Source organism: Pseudophryne corroboree, chromosome 2 (genome assembly GCF_028390025.1).
Source record: "Pseudophryne corroboree isolate aPseCor3 chromosome 2, aPseCor3.hap2, whole genome shotgun sequence".
Taxonomy (NCBI): Eukaryota; Metazoa; Chordata; class Amphibia; order Anura; family Myobatrachidae; genus Pseudophryne; species Pseudophryne corroboree.
Window position 1 is genome coordinate 910,647,685 of NC_086445.1, and position 16,329 is coordinate 910,664,013.

Consider the following 16,329-nt stretch of genomic DNA (forward strand, 5'->3'; position numbering starts at 1 on the left):
CCAAACTTCATTATTATTTCATCGCTCTCAAGTTCGTTTATTATTTAACTGGTTCCAGCCAGTATCCACTCCGTACCAACAACAGTCTGGTTCCAGCCAGTATCCACAGCAGCCGTTTTACCTTCAGCAGCCCAGCCTTTCCTGGAACATCAGCTGGTACGATCCTGGGTTCTCTCCATTGCTACAGTCAGGCCTGGTAAGGACTTTCCAACTAGAAGATTATAAGAACTGTCTCACACTACCAGTGCCTGTGGCCCTTGCCACCCTGTAGTACCCAGGAATTGTATTTATCCTCTGTTGACTTTTATGTTTCCTTTTACTGCTGCTGTGTTACGGAGTTTGTCATAATAAACATCATTGACTTTTATCCTGGTTGTCGTGGTCACGCCTTCGGGCAGTTATTCTACATGTTACTTACATGTCTAGGGGTCTGATACAACCTCCCAGGTTCCGTTACATCTCAGCCCCTACAACTGAGGCTGCCTCCCGTCAGCTCAGGCCCTCAGTTGTGACAATGGGGACACGAAGGTATGCATCCCTTATGTCCCGATTCATTTCAGGCATGCAATGACCGCTCTTAGCGATTCCATCTTGAACCTGAACCTTTTCAGGTATATGTTCAGGGATTTTAATTCAATATGGGTCTAACCGAACCGTCTGGTTTCGGAATTATAACATGGTCGAATAATAACACCCTCTTGTTGAAGGAGGGGACCCTTGACCACCACCTATTGAAGATACAATTTACGAATTGCAGTTAACACTGGCTCCCTCTCTTGGGGGGAAGCCCGCCAGGTCCTCGGTGAGGGGGCATCTTCTCACAGTCCAGCCTGTATCCCTGCGATACAATTTCTATTGCCCAGGGATCTAACAGGGGGTGAACCCACTTGTGGCTGAACTTACGAAGGCGTGTCCCCACCGGGCCTAGCTCCACCTGTGGAGCCCCAGCAACATGCGGTGGATTTTTGTAGAGGCCGGGGAGGACTTCTGTTCCTGGGGACTAGCTGTGTTGTACAGCTTCTTTCCTCTGCCCCCGGCTCTGACAAGAAAGGACGCACCTCAGACTTTCTTGTTTCTTTATTCGAAAAGCTGCATTTAATAATGTCGTTCTTTCCTAGGCTGTGCAGGAATATAAGGCAAAATATCAGAATTACCAGCTATAACTGTGGAGACCAGGCCCGAGAACCTTTCTCCACACAATCCTCAGCCTTCCATATGCCTCTTAAGTCGGCATCATCTGTCCAATGTATATTCTACAGGACACGTCAAGCAGAAATCGACATAGCTTTTGTCTCTAGGACCCAGTATACTCATGTCCCTTTGGGCATGCTTTATAATTATATATCTATCACTTAAGACAGCATCTTAAAATATTTATATGCATACTAGGGTCTCAATCTCTGCTGATAAGGTACCTGTCCACGCTGCCACAGCGCTAAAAACTCATGCCGACACAATCGCCGGTCTGGGTAGTATACTAGAATGTGCACGCTATCTGCAGGATCCCTGAGAATAGCTAGTGCAAACAGGACACCCAAGGGGAAGATTCTCAACACATCCTGGCCCTAGTGGGGAAAGGATACAGCCTGAGAATTCTCTTGTGGGAAGCTGCCGTCTCTTGTCTGGAGATTCCCGCTCTTTTTCCTCATGAGAGGAGGGAAATTTACCTCAGCATTCTTCCCCTTAACATGTGTACTCTCGTGTCAGGGACAGATGAGTCATCAGTGATATGCAAATCATCTTTTATTCCAATAATCATATATTGAATATCTTTTAGCCCTCTTGGCTGTACTTTGCATTATCGTAATCAACAGTGGAGTTAAACTCCGTGTCGATACTTTGTTATTTTGGATAGTGAACATAGAGAGACTCTGAAGGACTCTGTGACATAGGGACAGACCAGGGTAGATTTCCTTTCTGTTCCCTAACCTTTTGTGCAATAATTTTACCTCAGCACTTACACATATCCAAACAGGTGTCGGCGTTGTTGACGGAGACACCCTCTCACACACATATCCGCTCTATCACCTCCTTAGAGGAGCCTTTTACCTCAGACATGTCGACACACGCGTACCGAAACACCACACACACAGGGGATGCTCTATTTGAAGACAGTTCCCCCACCAGGCCCTTTGGAGAGACAGAGAGAGAGTATACCAGCACACACCACAGCGCTATATAATAAAGGGATGTACACTATACTGAGTGATTTTTCCCCTATAGCAGCTTATATACACAGTTTTACGCCTAAATTTATGTGCCCCCCCTCTCTTTTTTACCCTTTGTGTACCAGGATACTGCAGGGGAGAGCCTGGGGAGCTTCCTTCCAGCTGAGCTGTGAAGAGAAAATGGCGCCGGTGTGCTGAGGAAGAAGGCCCGGCTCCCTCAGCGGCGGGCTTCTGTCCTTTTATGTACTTTAATGGCGGGGGTTAATGCACATATACAGTTTATCAGACTGTATTATGTGCTTTTCGCCAAGTAAGGTAATCTAATTGCTGCCCAGGGCGCCCCCCCCCCCCAGCGCCCTGCACCCATCAGTGACCGGAGTGTGTGGTGTGCTAAGGGAGCAATGGCGCACAGCTGCAGTGCTGTGCGCTACCTTAATGAAGACCGGAGTCTTCACCCGCCGATTTTCAACTTCTCTTCGTTCTTCTGGCTCTGCAAGGGGGGCGGCGGTGCGGCTCCGGGACCGGACGACCGAGGACTGGGCCTGTGTTCGATCCCTCTGGAGCTAATGGTGTCCAGTAGCCTTAGAAGCCCAAGCTAGCTGCAAGCAGGTAGGTTCGCTTCTCTCCCCTCAGTCCCACGTAGCAGTGAGTCTGTTGCCAGCAGATCTCACTGAAAATAAAAAACCTAACAAATACTTTCTTTTCTAGGAAGCTCAGGAGAGCCCTTAGGGTGCATCCAGCTCTGGCCGGGCACAGATACTAACTGAGGTCTGGAGGAGGGGCATAGAGGGAGGAGCCAGTGCACACCAGATATAGTACCTAATCTTTCTTTTAAGAGTGCCCAGTCTCCTGCGGAGCCCGTCTATACCCCATGGTCCTTACGGAGTACCCAGCATCCACTAGGACGTCAGAGAAAATACATTCACATAAACATTTTGGGTAGGGCTGATGTCTTTTCCGGATGGATGTATCTGGGCAGAGGGGGAGACAAAGAAAAACGGGTGAAAGAAACAGGCCATGGAATTAATTTGCAATCATTATCATAACGCTGTCTCTATGGATGGGTCGTAAATTAAATCTGCTGCTATAACAGCGCTCTCGCTCGTTAGACTCATCAAATTTGTGCAGTGCTTGTGCCACATTAGAATTTGAACACACCTAAATATCGAACCAATAATTATGACGACTCCCAGGATACAAAGGAGAAACTTCCCCACACTCATAATGACATTTTGAGCCCACTCTCCTAAACCTGAGAACCATTTGCGTGGGTACAACCATGAGACCCATCCGGTCAGTTCATTACTCACAGTTGCTAAGGTAAGGTTGTGCTTCCTCCTTAACTCCCATTTCAACTGCAAGATATCGTCCATCTTTTGATCGATGATCTCCGTTGGGTCGTCAGTGCTGTTTGTAATATACGTACAGCACTTCACACCATATTGAGTTGCCAGAGTAACACAGTACTCACCTGTCACGGCTGTGACATAATTAAGGACCATCCTGTGCTTGTAACTCCCTTCCCGTATACCTGAAGGTGTCGTCATACATCTCAGTGATATTATCTATCAAGTTCGCCAGCGCATGGATATACCTATAATTTATAGTACCTCTGGCAGTACGGGTAATGTCTAATGCGAGAAGGAACTGAATCCCGGTGGATTCGTGGATCAAATCAGAGGCTGCGTGCTCTGCCCTATCTATGAGGTGTCTCTTGATGATGTGTTCATAGTGAGTATGAGTATAAGGAGCCTGAGCACTGCGGTGAACGTCTTTCATTTTATCATGGGTTATGGTCATGACCTCCGGTAGTACTCTCCCAATATAACACAATCCCTCTGAGCTCGGGGCAAGCCACTTGTACGCCTTCCTCCCACATATGAAAAAGGCATCATCTGGGAGAACATAGGGGACAGAATATGACATTAGCATATTACAAACTTTCCAAGTAAAGAAACCAATCCCTAGTTCTCCCATCTTCTCAGCACAAGTATCGGGCTGGATGATATGAGCACAATACCCTGACGATACTTTTCCAACCCACATGGTCTTGCTTCCACGGGTATACCTATACCGAAAATACCTCCCACTGTTGGCTATTTGGTGTACAAGTTCAGAGTCTATGGGTATCCTATCAGCTCTGTGTGAAAAGGTCATTGTCTGGTTATTCCACGTCACTTCCCAATTTCCCGGTTTTCGGTAATTGGAAATATTAAAACACAATAAGGACCTGTCTACATGATACTAGTGGAGCTTCAAACTAGGGGGCCTAGAGATATTGAATTTCTTGTCCACCGGTCTCCCACCCCGCAATTCGAGTACCTCATCTATTGCTTAAGGGTATGGTACTAATCCTGACTTACTCTGACCTTGAGGTACTCGTGAGCACACCCAGCATTCTGTCTGGTTTAAGACCTTACCCACTAGTGAGTGGTAATCACTCAACGGATGATGGTCCATGTCGATATTAAGGTTGGACTGACATCTCTGGATGCACCTATCCTCTACTATATTCTCACAATTCCTACAAATACAATATTCATCAGACAATAACCCTTCACAGTGCCTCCGAGCTCCCTGACTACCAGAGCGCTTACTGATGCCAGCCTTTACTAGAGTGATATGCTGCTCCTGAGATCCTACAAATTCATACTCGCCATCAGAACCCATCCCAGATCCCTGCTCGACCTCTCTGGGACCCTCACCAAAACAAACTGTCCTGATCAAAACCAGAATTACTAAAAGAACCCAAAACGCAGTCTCTTGTGATCGATCCATTTCGTTAGGGGAAAGGAGGAAAATAAGAAGGAGAAAAGAAAAAAAAATGCAGGGGGAGGTGAAAAAAGAAAATGGTGCGACAACCGTTCTAGATCTTGTTGCTCTCTGTGCTCAGATGCCCTTCAACAGTCCTGCTTCTCAACTTTCCCGGAACAAACACTCCAGTGATACGAGATTCTCTACACTCTGCTCTTTGTCACGAGTTCTCTCCAGGTAAGCGACCTTCTTGCAGTGGGACGAGTGGACCCAAGTCTCTCTTTCGGTGACCTTCAATGCTGTCGTGCTGGTTAACAAGACTTGGTATGGTCCTTCTCACCTGTCTATGAGGCAACCTGAGCGTAAGAAATTTCGAATCATCACATAATCCCCAGGCTCAATGTCATGACAATTACTGTTCGGTAGATCAGGAATCATCAGCTTTAAATTTCTTTGTTGATTTCTCAGCTGCTGGCTCATCCCAACCAAATATTTCACAGTCACTTCATTATTACATTTCAAATCATCCTGGGGGTCTATCATTACATGAGGTTGTCGACCAAAAAGAATTTCAAAGGGTGATAAGTTAAGTGGAGACCTGGGAGTGGTTCTGATGCTGTACAACACTAGTGGCAAAGCTTCTGGCCACAACAATCCAGTTTCAGCCATTAATTTGCTCAGCTTGTTCTTAATAGTGCTGTTCACGCTCTCTACCTTTGCGCTCGCCTGTGGACGGTACTGTTAGGGTCTCCTGCCCTGTGCTGCCACGTCGTCATGGCAACCGGGAGACAAGTGCTAGCGGAGTAACCTGAGCGCAGCTGATACTCCGGTTCGGGTCTTTTGCTGTGCAGTGGTTACAGGCAGGGGATCCGGTGCTGGTTTTTGTGCTCACAGTCTGAGGTCTGAGTGGGGCGTGGACAGCACCTGCTTTATAAGGCCTCTTCTCAGATTAAGCAGATGCTGCTGAATCTTTGTTGGTTAGTCAGTTCCTGAAAATTAGCCAGTACTGTGTAGCTTTGTATTTGTTATTGCTTACTGCAAATAGGCCTGGGGATTTGGTACTACACTCTGCCAATCCAGACCTAGCAGTAAGACTGGAGTCAGTCGTTTAGCCTGCTGAGGTTCTTTTGCTATTCTGTGAACCCAGCAGGTTTGTGGCTGTACTTTCAGACCTGCATGCTTAATCCTCTCTCACTGTGCAGGGCGTCCATGTGTCAGTTTAGTGGCAGTAATCTGAACCTGGGCCCTGCAAGTGAGAATTAGGATTGTGGAGACTCTCCTTGTGCCTACTATTCCATCTCTGACCAAGGAGTTTGCTGCCACACCCGTTGGTAACCCTTTAGGGTTTTGCTGTTGCCCTTAGCAACAGCATTTCGGGTTCTCTACGTATTAAAACACAACATCTTGCTTTTTCCATCTTAGCATTTGTAATACTAGGGAGACACCCAGTTTCTTAGCCTCTGGGCTTCTCTGTTCACTTTGTGTTGGTTTTGTTACCCTATCACTTTCTGTGTACGTGATGTCATATTTCCCAGTCTGTCTGTTAGTTCATTTGTTTTGCATCCCTCTCTGTTCAGACACCAGTACATTCCTGCAGGCACTGGTGTGCATAACATATTCAGCAGCCCAATACTCCTGTTGAAATTTTGTGGGAATATGGAGCATACCCCTCAAAATACGTTGCAACAGGTGGTCGATCAGGTGCAGGTCCTGACTCGTCAATTTAGTGATTTGTCCATTAAAATGCACACCTCCCAGGCCGCTGGCGGAGCTCCCGCAGCAGCAGCACCTTCAGGGGTTAAGGAGCCGAAAGTAAATCTTCCGGATCGTTTTTCTGGAGATCGCTCGCAGTTCTTTTGTTTCAAGGAGAGCTGCAAGCTATATTTCCAGCTTAGGCCTCAGTCTTCTGGGTCAGAGATTCAGCGGGTGGGCATAGTGATTTCCTTGCTACAAGGAGACCCACAGGTCTGGGCATATGGGTTGCAGCCTGACTGTCCGTCGCTTAAAAGTGTTGATGCTTTTTTTACGGCACTGGGCATGTTGTATGATGACCCTGACAAGACGGCCTCAGCCGAGGCTCAGATTTCGATCCTTAAGCAAGGGCGAAGGCCAGTTGAGGTTTACTGTACGGAGTTTCGGAGGTTGGCCCATGATACCCAGTGGAATGACCCAGCCCTGAGACACCAGTACCGAAGAGGTCTTTCTAACCAGATAAAAGACCAACTGGTACAATATCCCTTGCCTGATAGCTTGGATCAGCTCATGCAGTTATCCATCCGGGTGGATAGACGGCTGAGAGAGCGTAGGCTTGAAAGGGAGACTGAGGTTTCCTTCTTTCCCAAGGGAACCTCAGACTCTGAGGAATTTTCCGAGGAGCCTATGCAGATTGGGGCTACCCGCCTCTCCTCGCGTGAGAAGACGCGGAGGAGACAGCAGGGGTTGTGTTTGTACTGTGGGAATAAGGGTCATGTGGTAGTATCATGCCCAGAAAAGCCGGAAAACTTCAGGGCCTGAGGGTGATGGGAAATATCCTGTCAGGCCAGAAGTCAGAATTTCCCAAGAAGACTTTTATCATTCCGGTGACCTTGAAGATCCTCGGTCAAACTGTCAAGACTGAGGCCTTTGTGGACAGTGGGGCCGACGGGGTTTTTATGGACCGCCAATTCGCCCTGAAACACTCTGTTTCCTTAGTACCCTTGGCGTCGGAAATTGAAATTTGTGGGTTAAACGGGGAACCATTATCCCAGGGTAAAATTACCTCTTGCACTAGCCAGATTTCTTTGTTTATTGGAGCCACACACTCTGAAAAATTGTCCTTTTATGTGACTGTCTGTACTTTTGCCCCATTGGTGTTGGGGTTACCCTGGTTAAGGGCCCACAATCCTCAATTTGACTGGGTCTCTGGGGAGATTCTTAGTTGGGGTACTGATTGTTTCAGGAGTTGCTTGAGCCTTCCAGTCAGGCTCTCGCAGCTAAGTTTGCCAGGATTGCCAGGGTGTTATGCAGATTTTGCGGACGTGTTCTCCAAAAAAGTTGCAGAGGTACTACCTCCCCATCGCCCCTATGACTGTGCCATTAATTTGTTGCCGAATGCTAAGCTTCCCAAGAGCAGGTTGTACTCCCTGTCACGTCCTGAGACTCAGGCTATGGCAGAGTACATTCAGGAGAACTTGGCTAAAGGATTTATCAGACCTTCACAGTCTCCAGTTGGGTCGGGGTTCTTCTTCGTGGGTAAAAAGGACGGTTCATTGCGACCCTGCATCGACTTCAGGGAATTGAACCGTATCACGATTAAAAACTCATACCCACTGCCTCTCATTTCGGTCTTGTTTGACCAGCTTCGTACTGCCACCATTTTTTCTAAGATTGACCTACGCGGTGCGTACAATCTAATCCGAATAAGAGAGGGGGATGAATGGAAGACTGCCTTTAATACCCACTCAGGGCATTATGAATATTTGGTGATGCCTTTTGGGCTCTGTAATGCCCCGGCAGTCTTCCAGGATTTCATGAACGATGTGCTCAGGGAATATTTGGATAGATTCTTAGTCGTATACTTAGATGACATCCTAATCTTCTCCCATTCCCTGGAGGAACATCGGAAGCATGTACGCTTAGTCCTCCAGAAACTCAGAGACCACCGGCTTGGGGCAAAGCTGGAGAAGTGCGAATTTGAAGTTCAGCAAATCGCATTTCTAGGATATATTATCTCCCCAGAAGGTTTCCAAATGGAGGGTTCCAAGGTACAGGCAGTCCTGGATTGGGTGCAGCCCACTAGTTTGAAGGCGCTTCAGCGTTTCCTGGGCTTTGCGAATTTTTATAGACGATTTATCGCTGGATTTTCGTCTATAGTGGCGCCCTTGGTGGCACTCACTAAGAAAGGGGCGGATGTTGCTCACTGGTCTTGTGAGGCTAAAGCGGCTTTTGCCCGTCTCAAAAGGGCATTTGTTTCGGCCAAGGTGCTGCGACACCCAGATCCAGAGCGTCCTTTTGTGGTGGAGGTGGATGCCTCTGAGATGGGTATTGGGGCAGTGCTTTCTCAGATGGGAGTGTCTGATAATCGCCTTCATCCCTGTGCTTACTTTTCCCGTAAATTTTCGCCTGCCGAGATGAATTATGACGTGGGTAACCGGGAATTGTTGGCTATTAAGGATGCACTCGAGGAGTGGAGACACTGGCTTGAGGGGGCTAAGTTTGTGGTCTCAATTCTCACCGACCATAAGAATTTGGCATATTTAGAGTCAGCGAAGCGTCTCAATGCCAGGCAGGCACGATGGGCTTTGTTTTTTGCTCGCTTTAATTTTTTGATAACATATCGCCCTGGGTCAAAAAACATCAAGGCTGATGCGCTCTCGCGGAATTTTGCTCCAATCCAAGAGACCACCGAGGAGCCGTTGCCCATTGTGTCCCCATCATGTATTAAAGTGGGCATTACCCAGGACCTCTTGTCATTAGTCCTTAGAGCACAGGAGCAGGCTCCTCCAGACCTTCCGGTAGGTCTTTTGTTTGTGCCTCCTAGGTTAAGACAGCGAGTGTTCCTGGAATTCCATGCCAAGAAGTCGGCAGGTCACCCGGGTATTGCCAGAACTCGGGAGTTGCTATCTAGGGCGGTGTGGTGGCCCTCGGTGGCTAAGGATGTGGATCAGTGGGTTCGGGCATGTGACATCTGTGCCCGAAATAAGACTCCTAGAGGGGTTCATGTTGGCCCATTACATCCACTCTCTATTCCATCTAAGCCATGGACCCACATTTCAATGGATTTTGTGGTGGACTTGCCCAAATCCTCGGGGATGATAGCCATCTGGGTTGTCGTTGACAGGTTTTCGAAGATGGCGCACTTCGTTCCACTGGTTGGGCTGCCATCGTCCAGACGCCTGTCTGAATTATTTATGCTGCATGTTGTGCGTCTCCACGGGTTGCCACTTGATGTGGTCTCTGACCGCGGATCCCAGTTTGTGGCCAAATTCTGGAGGGCATTTTGTTCCGATCTCCAGATTTCTGTCAGCTTGTCGTCAGGCTACCATCCGCAGTCTAATTGGCAGACTGAAAGGGTGAACCAGTCCTTGGAGCAGTTCCTCAGGTGTTATGTCTCCAAGTGTCAGACTGACTGGGTTGCTCATCTGTCCATGGCGGAGTTTGCCTATAACAACGCGGCTCACTCTGCTACAGGGATATCTCCCTTCCTTTGTGTGTATGGGCATCATCCTAAGGCCAATTCTTTTGACCCCCTGGACTCCACGCCTGGTGGTTCCTCTGTCGTTTCGGTCCTTAGAGGTATTTGGAGGAAAGTGAAGAAAGCCCTTGTGTCTGTGTCATTAGTGACCAAAAGGGTTTTTGATAAGCGGAAAAGACCCTGCAGCTTCAAATTAGGAGACTTCGTCTGGTTGTCTACCAAGAATTTGAAGTTGAGACAGCAATCTCATAAGTTAGGCCCCCGGTTCATCGGCCCTTATAAGATCACCAGGGTTATCAATCCAGTGGCATTTCAGTTAGATCTGCCCCGTTCTTTGGGTATCAATAAAACATTTCATTGTTCCCTTTTAAAACGTGCGATTAGTAATCCTTCTTCCAGAGGAAGACCTTCCCCTCTTCTGATACGTGGCCAGAGGGAGTTTGTTGTTGAAAGGATTCTTGACTCCAAGATGGTTCGGGGTCGGCTGTCATTTTTGGTGCACTGGAAGGGGTATGGCCCGGAGGAGCGGTCGTGGGTGCGCAGTTGTGATCTTCATGCCCCCAGACTGATACGCTCTTTCTTCTCGCAGTTCCCCGATAAACCCGGTGGTAGGGGTTCTTTGACCCCTCGTCAGAGGGGGGGTACTGTTAGGGTCTCCTGCCCTGTGCTGCCACGTCGTCATGGCAACCGGGAGACAAGTGCTAGCGGAGTAACCTGAGCGCAGCTGATACTCCGGTTCGGGTCTTTTGCTGTGCAGTGGTTACAGGCAGGGGATCCGGTGCTGGTTTTTGTGCTCACAGTCTGAGGTCTGAGTGGGGCGTGGACAGCACCTGCTTTATAAGGCCTCTTCTCAGATTAAGCAGATGCTGCTGAATCTTTGTTGGTTAGTCAGTTCCTGAAAATTAGCCAGTACTGTGTAGCTTTGTATTTGTTATTGCTTACTGCAAATAGGCCTGGGGATTTGGTACTACACTCTGCCAATCCAGACCTAGCAGTAAGACTGGAGTCAGTCGTTTAGCCTGCTGAGGTTCTTTTGCTATTCTGTGAACCCAGCAGGTTTGTGGCTGTACTTTCAGACCTGCATGCTTAATCCTCTCTCACTGTGCAGGGCGTCCATGTGTCAGTTTAGTGGCAGTAATCTGAACCTGGGCCCTGCAAGTGAGAATTAGGATTGTGGAGACTCTCCTTGTGCCTACTATTCCATCTCTGACCAAGGAGTTTGCTGCCACACCCGTTGGTAACCCTTTAGGGTTTTGCTGTTGCCCTTAGCAACAGCATTTCGGGTTCTCTACGTATTAAAACACAACATCTTGCTTTTTCCATCTTAGCATTTGTAATACTAGGGAGACACCCAGTTTCTTAGCCTCTGGGCTTCTCTGTTCACTTTGTGTTGGTTTTGTTACCCTATCACTTTCTGTGTACGTGATGTCATATTTCCCAGTCTGTCTGTTAGTTCATTTGTTTTGCATCCCTCTCTGTTCAGACACCAGTACATTCCTGCAGGCACTGGTGTGCATAACAGGTACGGAGTATGCAGCTTGCTATTAATTCCCATTAGTTTGCACATGACCTGAAAGACTTCACCTGTAAATACCATATCTACACACAAATTCCTGCACAATTTTCTTTGCAGTGAACGTAGCAGTATTTGTGGCAGCAGGGAACTCTTCTACCCAGTTGGAAAATACATCAATACAAACTAACACATATTTCAAATTCCTACAGGCTGGTAACTGTATGAAGTCGATTTGTATTACCTGAAAAGGTCCATCTGTCGGAGGGATATGGGATGGTTCTGTTGGTATTGTCTTTCCAATATTCTTCCTCAAGCAAGTAAAACATGTCATTGCTCTCTTACCTGCATGAGAAGAGAATCCTGGCGCACACCAGTAGGCTCTTACCAACTTGCACATATCCTCTTTGCCCAGATGAGTCAGACCATGTGCCACCTCAGCTAAACTTGGAAGATATGCTGAGGACTCCTGGCCATACCCCTTTGCCCTCCAGACTGCCTTTTCCTGTAGGGAACACAAATTTTGCATTTTGATTAATTGTGTGTTGATCGTGTTAAATGTCATCAGTGATGTGATGTTCGTTTGTATGGGGGTGCTTGCTGCTGATTTAGCAGCTTCATCTGCCCGGCTGTTACCAAGTGAAATTGGGTCTTGGTTGTAAGTGTGTGATTTGCACTTGATAACAGCCACTCTGTCTGGTTCCTGTATTGCTGTCAAAAGCCTTTTGATGTGGGACGCATGCGCTACAGGTGTGCCACCTGCCGTTATGAAATTTCTGAGGCGCCATAGGGCCCCAAAATCATGCACTACTCAAAAGGCGTACCTAGAATCTGTGTATATATTAGCTGACTTACCCTTGGCCAATTCACACGCTCTGGTTAGGGTGACCAATTCAGCAACTTGTGCTGAGTGCGGTGGGCCCAGGGGTTCAGCTTCTATGATACCTTCATCATCTACAACTGCATATCCAGTGCACAAGTCTCCCGATTCTGTCTGTCTGTGGCAACTACTGTCAGTGTAGAAGGTAAAGTCTACTCCTTCCAGTGGGTTGTCACTGATGTCAGGTCTCGCTGTGAAAGTCTGATTCAGGTATTCCATACAATCATGCGTATCAGTGTCTGCACTAAATCCTCCTTCACCAACATTCTCATCCTCCACCCTTTGTGCCTGTCCAGGCACACTTGGCAATTAAGTTGCAGGATTTAGTGAGCTGCATCTCTTAATGGTGATGTTTACCGGGGCCATCAGTGATAATTCCCACTTTGTAAACTGAGCAGATGAGACATGTCGGGTTTGGGCTGAGTTTAGTAAGGCTGATACTGCATGAGGTGTATGAATGGTCAGGTCATGTCCTAACACTATGTCCTCGCTTTTACTTACTAGCAAAGCTATCGCTGCAACACTTCGCAAGCAAATGGGGAGAGACCGCGCTACAGTGTCCAACTGTGCACTGTAGTAAGCTACCGGTCTGCTGGCATCACCATGTCTCTGAGTTAAAACCCCTGCCGCGCACCTTGCACTTTCTGTACCGTATAATTCAAAGGGCTTCTCATAATCTGGCATACCTAATGCAGGTGCCTGTGATAGGCACTGTTTGAGTCTCTCAAACGCTAGTTCAGACTTATCTGTGTGCGAGATCCGTTCCGGTTTGTTCGAAGAGACCATTTCTTGCAAAGGTAAAGCCAGTATAGAGATTCCAGGAGTCCAGTTTCGACAGTACCCACACATTCCAAGGAAAGTGCGGATCTGTTGCTGAGTTTGTGGCAGAGTCATGTCGCGAATCTCCTGTATTCTATCAGCAGTGAGGTGTCTAAGTCCTTGAGTCAAGCAATGTCCCAAATATTTGACCCTGGTCTGGCACAACTGCAACTTATCCTTTGAAACCTTGTGTCCCGTTTGGGAAAGATGAAACAAAAGCTGTTTCGTGTCTTTCAAGGACGATTCGAGTGAGTCAGAACACAACAATAAGTCATCAACATACTGTATTAGTACTGATCCACTCTCAGGTTGAAAGGATTGTAAACAGTCATGCAAAGCCTGGGAGAAAATACTTGGGCTGTCAGTGAAACCTTGGGGGAGACGAGTCCTGGTGTACTGTACTCCCCTGTATGTAAAGGCAAAAAGGTATTGGCTGTCAGGGTGAAGAGGGACAGAAAAGAAAGCAGAACAGAGGTCAATGACAGTGAAGAATTTTGCAGTAGAGGGAATTTGCATGAGGATGACAGCTGGATTGGGCACTACGGGGAATTGACTCTCAACTATCTTGTTTGTCCCCCTTAGATCCTGCACTAGCCTGTAACCCCTCCCCCACTCTTTTTCACAGGGAAGATGGGACTAATGGCGGTGCTGGACGTCCTGACTAGGATGCCCTGCTGTAGCAGCTGCTCTATGATGGGGTACACTCCTAATTCTACCTCTGGCTTCAGAGGATACTGAGGGATTTTTGGAGCTATCCTACCATCTTTTACTTGTACTACTACTGGAGCTACATTCACCATCAATCCAGTGTCTTGTCCATCTTTGGTCCAAAGGGAACACGGTATTTGTGAGATCATTTCCTCTACCTTTGATGGACACTTGTCTATAACAGTAGAATGCGACATTAGCCTTTGAGGGGAGTCTAATATATCTTGCACTTCTTGAGCGTGGTACTCAGGTATATCCAAGAAAACACCCTCAGGAGTACAATATATGACACACCGCATTTTACACAATAAGTCTCTGCCGAGTAGATTAGTCGGAGCCGATACAGCCAACAGAAAAGAATGTTTGGTTTGCAATGGCCCTATCGTAATCTCTGCAGGTCTACTCAAAGGGTATTGTTGCACCATTCCTGTTACTCCCATTGCTGAAATCATTTTTCCCGTGGTCTTTATACCTGATGTGGAATTCAACACTGACCTGGCCGCCCCTGTATCTACAAGAAATGGTAATGGTACACCAGCTACATCAACCGTGACCTCAGGTTCGCTACCAAGGCTAGCAATCAATTTCACTGGCTGCAGACTACAGGTGTGGCCCAACCCCTATTGTATATTGGGACCCTCCCGCAGCGCATTGGCAGCTACAATATGTGAGGGGGGTAGCTGAGAATTTTCGGAGGTCTGCCAATCTCTCCTTGGTGGGTACCTCCTTGTTTCCCCTGCATGTGGCTCATAATTTCTCCTATGTGGTCCCTGATCCCAATTATGTGAATTGTAGTGTGGTTCGTATTCTGGTCTAGGGGGTCGGTATACGTTATGTGTACCTTTATTCCTACAATCCTGGGCAAAATGTCCTTCCTTTTTACAAATGTAGCATGTTCTAGGTCTTTTCCCAACAGCAGGGTTCTGGGTTTTCGGCTGATGGGGTTTTGCTGTTAGAGCCTGTATACTTACCGTCATCAGCTTATCCCCCTGTAACTCCCTGTGCTTACTGATGTTCCTATCGTGCTCGACAGCGGACTCTCTCAATGCAGCCACCGAGATTCCTTTCCTGTTAGGTAGAGAGGTCTGTACCCTTGTTCTTAATGCCTCCTTTAACCCGTCCATTAATACAGTAACAGCTACCTCCCTGTGATGTGCATTATCCTTAATGTCCTCGATCCCAGTGTATCTAGACATTTCCTGCAGTGCCCGATGGAAATATTCGGATGCTGTTTCATCTTCCTTTTGTCTTATGGAGAAGATTTTATTCCACTTGAAAACAGTAGGGAAATACACTCCTAGTTGCAGATTGATTTGCTTTACGTTCTCCTGATTGTATTAATCAGTGAGAGGTACTTCTGCATCTAACTTACTGTCTGCTATGAATTTCGTGTTGTCGATATTTGAGGGTAAACACACTCGTAGCACTGTTCGCCAATCTTTATTTGTAGGCTCATGGGCGTTACCTAACTCTTTAATGAATCTCTGGCATCCGACTAGATCTTTTCTGGGATCGGGAAATTCAGACATAATTGACCTTAACTCTGTTCGGGACCAGGGACAATGCATGGCAATGTTCCTGATGGGAGTTACTCCCTAATTGTCAGTTTTCCCGTTGGGAACTGCAATTACCCTGACAAGATTTAATTCAATTACATCCTTCTGGTTTGATTCTATAATGTGGGGAGCTATAGTTTCTGCATAATGTATGGTACCGTACTTACCTGTGGACACGACCTCACTTATCCCTCCGCTAGGGGGCCTTGCTACAACTCTTGATGGTTGGGCCGTGCCCACCTGAGTATCCTGTATGGTGGCTGCTAGAGAGAGTGCCGATATCGTGCTGGGATCATCTTCCTGCTCACAATCCTGAGGAAAATGTAAAATGGGATACAGCTGGCAAGGGTTAGCGTTAGTACATTTATCAATCACATTCTTATCCTGTACTAATGCACCATTGCTTGTAGCCACTTTCTCCCCAACAATATATGGTGGTGGTGGTGGTGCGGTCGCCATTGTTTTCCCGCTAGGTTTGAAACCTGCTGCGCGAGCTAATTCCCTTTGCATCTCCCCCTCTTGCTGCCATAAATTTAAACAATCTGTATGTCTAATCCTTTGTTTTCTGGATTTCATCAGACATATCCTTATCCTTAAGTTCTGCAATACCTCCGGTTCAAAGCTGCCCACCTTAGGGAATGGTACCCTATCTTTGTCAGTCATACATACCCACTCATTGCATAAAACTTCCGTGTGTGAACCATATTTTTCACACATGATAAACCTTGCTGACCCTTTCGGCCACAATTCTGACCTAC